The sequence below is a fragment of the Dipodomys spectabilis genome, unplaced genomic scaffold (genome assembly GCF_019054845.1).
Source record: "Dipodomys spectabilis isolate Male_0828 unplaced genomic scaffold, ASM1905484v1 ptg000309l, whole genome shotgun sequence".
Lineage (NCBI taxonomy): Eukaryota > Metazoa > Chordata > Mammalia > Rodentia > Heteromyidae > Dipodomys > Dipodomys spectabilis.
Window position 1 is genome coordinate 2,049,664 of NW_024870986.1, and position 7,557 is coordinate 2,057,220.

The following is a 7,557-nucleotide window of genomic DNA, read 5'->3' on the forward strand; positions in this document are numbered from 1 at the left end:
GAGAAGGAGACAGAGAAGAAAAAGAAGTAAGAGTAGGAAAGGACTTTGACAACAAGTTCTCAGTGACCAAATTTCTACAACTCTGCCCACTTGAAAAGGTTCACCACCTCTTTATGGCAACATCGTGAAAGCTAATTATTAATCCCAATCCTTAATGATTTTAGATTTAATTTCTAGAGTGGTTGGTAAATATTTCTATACAATTGTAATAACTTTTATTGCTAAATATTTACTTGAATTAATCAGAGGAGATATTTGTCACAGAGTTGGCTTGGTTATACCATTGCTGGAGAGATGAATGAAATATTTTGTATGCAAATATATTTTATTTAACTGATAAGGAAGCTTCAGGATATTTCACTTTGTGACCTTCAAAAATGACTATTACATCTGAGTCATAATGACTTGAAATTTTCATAATTTAAGGCATTTCTATTCAAGTTTTTGTCATCTATAGTGACCTTCTTTCTTTCTAGTCAAAGGAAAAATGAATAGTATCACAATCATTTATTTCTTAATTATTCAATAGAGAGTAAGTATAATATGAATTTCCTGCCATTCAAAAATAAGTTATATTCAAGTCTATAGGAATAATGTATAAGTCATGGAATATCTTGCTTTAGTTATCTCATATTGGGATTAATTCAATTTTAAAAAATCACTTTTGACATAAAATAAATGAAATTCAGTTTTTCTCTGAAATGACTTGGTACTCAAACCTCAGAAATACATGAGCAGTAACTAAGAATTCTATATACTCAAAAAATTTGGCATTCAAATCTCAGAAATACATGAGCAGTAACTAAGATTTCTATATACTAAAAAAATGGATGAATCTACATTTTTATGTCAAAAAACTTAAGGGGAAAAAGAATAAAAAATTATGTGACCGCAGAAGATAACATTTAAAGTTAATGACAAATTGCTTCATTTAGCCTGACAGAGCCTATTGATTTTAGTTTAGATGAGAAATTTGATTAATGATCATTTTGTAATTTTTGAATAGTAGATTATTTCAATTTGCCCAAAGATTCTGTCATTTAAACCTTTGAGTGTACATTTTTTCATATAAATGGACAGTATTTTTCCACAGTGCAGGTTCAGATTTAATAACTAAATAAATATCCAAATGTTAATTTGTTAAATTGTCCTCTAGAATTCAAATAATAAGAAATTTATTTTATTCTTAGATATATTAAATCTGTGCTGTATATGAGTATCTCAAATTTGGAATCCTCACTACTCAGGAAGATAGGGCTCAAATTCAGCCTTGGAAAGAAATTTTGTGAGACACATCTCAATTAACCACCCCCCACACACATAGAAAGCCAAAAGTGAAGTTGTGGATCAAGAGTTAGGGCACTATCCTTGAGTGAAAAAAAATAAGGAGTGGGCCTTGAGTTCAAATGTCAAGAGCAACACAAACACAAAAATAAAATATATCTAAATTCGTATTTTAGATTGAAGAAATAAACAATATTATGAAAAGTAATATTTGTTACATGTCCTGCAATTTTTGTGAAGTGGTTTTTAGTAAAATTTATTTTAAGATATAGCATAGGTTAAAAAATTAATATTAATCTAGTTAATATTTATAAGTACTCATAACACCTTGGGGTACAACAGTTGTTCATTTTTTACATCCTTAAGAAGTATTCTGGGGAGTTCTGGGAAGGTGGTAGAGGAGAAGCTGGAGGCTAAAGAAGCTCTCGCATAGAAAGCAGTTTTAGGCTGGGCGCTGGTGGCTCACGCCTCTAATCCTAGCTACTCAGGAGGCTGAGATCTTAGGATCGCGGTTCAAAGCCAGCCCGGGCAGGAGAGACCGTGAGACTCCTATCTCCAATAAACCACCAGAAAACCGGAAGTGGCACTGTAGCTCAAGTGGTTGAGTGCTCCCATTGAGCTGAAGAGCTGAGGGACAGCGCCCAGGCCCAGAGTTCAAGCCCCACGACAGACCAAAAAAAAAAAAAAAAAAAAAGAAAGCAGATTTATTGCTCCAGTGGACAGTTCTAAGCGAGAGAATCACACCAAGTTTGCCATCACAGTACAGAGATAGGCCAGACAGGGAAAATCCAGTCAAGGAGAGAGATCTGAGCACTTGCTAGCAGACACAGCTGCAGCAGTAGTGGCGGGGGTTAGCATCAGCAGCCGTAGCCTCCATACCTACAAGACAGAGTCCAGGACTAAGGCGTGAGATGTGGTGAGTGGATTCTACACAACTATAGAAAGAACTGAAAAGGCGCAGACAGACTAGAGTTCACAGACTAGAGACGACCCAGGAACCAAGACTCTGGCGTGATTAGAAACCTGATATCCTCACTCCTTTTCAGGGAGCAGAGGAGGGAAGGCCACCCCTCCCCCCCACTACCAGAGATCTCCATCTTTGATACTGACAAAGGCCTGTCTGAGCAGCTAGCTCCAACTCAGACCTTGGAAAAAAAAAAAGAGTCATTTAGCAGGTCACAGAATCTAACCTGACCTGCCAGGCTCAGATCCACCCAGGGAAATGTCAACCAACCAAGGGCTGCCAGGTCCAGCAGTGGCTTTCTTCACCGGGTAAACAGAGCAAGAGGTTGCCCCTCCCTACAGCAGCCTTGCCAATCAATTGAAATTCAGTAAACACAAATCCTGAGAATGGCTCCAGGCTGGGCTCTGTGAGTGTCTCAGAAGCTAGCCCCTCAGGGAAAAGCTACTGTTTGCTGAAAGGCCTCAACTCTACCCAGAAACTAGCCTCAACAAAGCATATATAACTAGAGGAAACACCCATCTCCCTCTTTTGTGATACTCAAAGCAGATCTCCCTCCCATTGAACTAGCCTGGGAGGAGGATCACAAAATTTTAGGGAAAGCAGAGCATTTTTCTGCCTCAAACAAAATGACTTAAGAAACCAAACAAGCCATAGGAAAATCAAACACCGCAAGCAGACCAGAGACTCCAACAAGAGACTGGTTACAGACACAAGGGAGATACAGGATCATCCCATCCCCTCCAAAAATCAAAGAAATTTTTTTTGTACCTTTTATAAAAAATTTTTGTTCTAAAACTTTTTAAAATTTTTCATTTTTAAATTTTTACAAATAATTTTGTGTTCTATTAACTTTTTTTTCTTCCTCATAATTTTTATTTTAGAGGTATACGTGTGTGTGCTTTTTTTTCTTTTTAAAATTTTTTTTAGATTTTTTTGTTTAGCTCTACTGACCTTTTGATCCTTTTTTTTCTTTCCTTCTCATTCTTTTCACGTTTTCTTCTCTTTTGTTCTTTTTTGCGTGGCTTAGTTGCTGTTCTGCTCATCCTCAGATATACCCGTAGTCTATTATTAGACCTTATCCCCCATTGTGCACACACTTAATCCACAAATTTATTACTCAATTCAAAACCTCTTAGTCTTAAATTCCTTAATAACAGTACTACCTCTTTATACCTATATAATATTTTATGCATTTTTATATTTAAGTTTTTCACGTCTCCTTTCTATCCCTCCCCTTCTCTTATCCTTTCCATATTCTTCTCTGAATATTTTTTCAATTTGCATAATTTTAAGTGTTTCACTTGTTAATTTTTAATTTTTGTTTTCCTATTTTTTCTGTCTCTTTTTTATATTTCTCTTTCTTCTTATTTTCTCTCTACTATCATTCTATCCAATCTATTTTGCGCTTAGAGATTAGGACTTAGTTAACTCTCCCTCTGCTTTTCCACATCCCTCGATTCCTATTTTTACCCATAACTAGCCATAAACCTAATAATTTTTGGTTTGTCAAATTCTTTTTTGTGCTTCATAGCCCATTAATACATAGTTGTTTGATGTTATATATATATATATAAAACAATGGATTCTATCTGCAGACTTTTGACTGTGCAACTACAGACTTCGGTTGATGCTTGCCTTAAGATAGTGTTCTAGAACAAAATTGGTGTTACTTTCATCCCAAATTGGCAGAGCAAGCTGGAAAAACACAAGAAAAATGACAAATCTGGGTATCTCAACTCCCACTCATGATAATCAGGGGAGAGAACGGATAATGAATAATCCAGAGGATTATTCTATGAACACTACTGGAAACATGGTAAATGAAAAGATTGAAAACCTCAAAGGACTCTGTATGAGCGTGATAGGAAGAGAGAGTAGGCAAACCAAAGGACAATTCAGGAATATCATGAGCGTGAAGAAGCTACTCAAAGATTGATACAGGAATTGCGTGGACAGCATGAGAACACTCTGAGAAATGAAGGAATGACGTGAGCAGGCTGAGATCAGTCAAAGAAATAGGGAGGAATTGTGGAAGCTGGCTGAGAACAGACAAAGAGAAAGTCAGGAATGGTGTGAACAGGCTGAGAAGACTCAAAGAGAACTACAGGAACTGCGTGAACGTGAGGAAGCTAATCAAAGAGTAATACAGGAATTGAGACAGCAGCATGAGAATACACAAAGTTCACTAAAGGCATCCATGGAATCCATAAACAGAGAGATAAAAGAAGTCAGGGAGACCACAAAGGGAATGCTGAATGCAACCAAACAGAAGGAATGGGAGTCCAAGGAAACCATAACCAAACAACTAAGTGATTTGAGAATAAACAATGAACAACAAACTGAGGAAGTAAAGAAGTTCATACAAGATCAAAAACAAATCACCAACAAAGAATTTGAAGCCATCAAAGCCGACCAACTAGAAAGAAAAGAAATTAAAAACGAAGTAGAAAGATTTATAGTAGGTTAGACCATGCAGAAGATGGAATTTCGGGGATTGACAACAGCCTAAATATTATAGAAAAAGAACATACAACCATATAAGATAAATCCAAGAAATATGACAGATCTATTTAACTTTTGGTAAACACCATCAGAAGGCCTAATCTGAGGATAATGGGTGTAGAGGAGCATCTACAGGCAGAAGTTAATGGTCTAGGAAATTTGTTTAACAAGATCCTAGCAGAGAACTTCCCCAACATGTAAAAAGATAGGCCTATTAAAATATAAGAAGCTTTTAGAACTCTAAATAGACCAAACAAGAACAGGAAATCCCATCGTCACATAATAATCTGCACAGGATCAATTCAGACCAAGGAAAAGATACTTAAAGCTGTCAAGGAGAAAAGATCAATCACCTATAAGGGAAAACAATTAGAATCACCTCAGATTTCTCAGCAGAGACAATCAAAGAAAGAAGAGACTAGAATGATGTATGCCATACCCTAAAGACAAAAAACTATGAACCAAGAATACTGTACCCAGCTAAACTCTCCTTCACAACCAAAGGTCAAATAAAAACCTTCCATAGCAAAGAAAAATTGAAACCATATATCTCCACCAAAGCAGTCCTACAAAAGATTCTTAAAGATGTCCTACATATAGAAAACCAACAGGACCACAACAAAGGCCAAGAAACCACAACCAAAGTGAGTATCCAAGAATCATAGGAAAAACCCAGTTACCCCAGCCCCCACGAAGGGGGATAAAAGGGCAGGAATTCCCAAATACCTCTCAGTCCTATCTCTCAACATTAATGGTATTAACTCCCCAGTTGAGCAACATAGACTGTCTAGTTGGATTAAAAAGCACGATCCTTCTATCTGCTGCCATCAGGAGTCACATCTTTCAATGTTAAAGGCTGGAACAAAATCTACCAAGCAAAGGGCCCCATTAAAAGGCGGGAGTTGCAATCGTATTATCAGATAAAATAGACTACAAATTAAAATTTGTGAGAAGAGATAAAAAAAGGTCGCTACATATTATTTAAGTGATTTCTCGTTCAGCATGATATTACAATTCTAAACATCTATTTGCCAAAAAATGGAACAACCAAATTTACTCAAGAAACACCACTTTCTCTGAAATCCCACATACATCCAAAGATATTAATTGTTGGAGACTTTAAGACTATCCCCACTAGGTAAGTCAACTCGGCAAAAACTCAACAGAGAAACTGCAGATGTAAACAACTGCATAGATCAAATAGATTTAACAGACATATACCAAATATTTCACCCAGAAGCATCAGAATACACGTTTTTCTCAGCAACACATGGAACATTTTCCAAAATAGACCACATTTTAGGCCACAAAGAAAACGTTCAAATTCAAAATCATTGAAGTTATACCTTGCATTCTCTCAGACCACAAGGGAATAAAATTAGAACCCAACACCAGAAGCCACCAAAGAAAGTACTGTAAAAAGTGGAGACTGAACAACACACTGCTGAATCATGAGTGGGTCATGGAATAAATTAGAAAGGAAATTCAAATGTTCATACTATTCAACAAAAATGAACACACAAATTACCAGCTTGTCTGGGACACAGCAAAGGCAGCACTCAGAAGCAAGTTTATAGCACTGAGTTCCTAAATCAACAAATTGGAGACATCTGAAATCAACAATTTAATTAGACATCTGAGCCTCCTTGAAAAAGAGCAGCAAGATAAACTCCAATCCAGTAGACATAAAGAAATAATTAAAATTAAATCAATTAAATGAATTTGAATAAAAAAAAACCATAGAAAGAATCAACAAAACAAAAATTGGTTCTTCAAAAAAATTAACAAAATTGACAGACCCTTAGCAAATCTTATCAGTAAAAGAAGAGAACACAGCCAAATAAATAAATTCAGAGATGAGAATGGAAACATCACCACAAAATCAAACAAGATTCAGAACATTATAAGGGAATATTTCTCAAAACTTTGTGCTAATAAGTTTGAGAACCTGGCAGAAAAGGACTGTTTCCTATCAAATAATGGCATGCGAAAACTAAAACAAGATGACCTAAACCATTGTAACAGGCCCAAATCAAGTATTGAAATAAAAACAGCAATAAGAAACCTCCCAACTAAAAAAGCCAAGGACCATATAATTGTGCAGCGGAATTCTACAAGGCCTTCAAAGCAGAGCTCACACCAATACTCCTCCAACTCTTCAATGAAATTGAAAGAGAAAGTCGACTCCCAAACTCATTCTATGAAGCCATCATAACCTTCATCCCAAAACCAGGCAGGGACTCATCAAAGAAAGAGAACTATAGACCCATTTCTTTGATGAACATTTATGCAATCCTTCTCAACACAATTCTGGCCAATCGACTTCAACAATTCATCAAAAAATCATACACCACGATCAAACAGGATTCATTTCAGGGATGCAAAACTGGTTCAATATACACAAAACAATATAATTCATCACATAAAGAGGAGCAAGGATGAGAACCACATGGTTATCTCAATAGATGCAGAAAAAGCAGTTGACAAGATACAACATCCCTTTAAGATGAAGGTTCTGGAAAAATTAGGAATCCATGGAATATTCTTCAATACAATAAAGGCTGCATATGACAAACCTACAGTCGGCATTATACTTACTGGTTAAAAACTAAAGCCATTTCCTCTTAACTCAGGAACAAGACAAGGATGTCCACTCTCTCCACTTCTCTTCAATATAGTATTAGTACGCCTAGCAATTAGAAAAAAATGCAAAGATAAAGGGGATCCAAGTAGGGAAAGAAGAAGTAAACTTGCTTTCTTTACCGATGACATGATCTTGTATTTAAGGAATCCCACAGACTCCACTC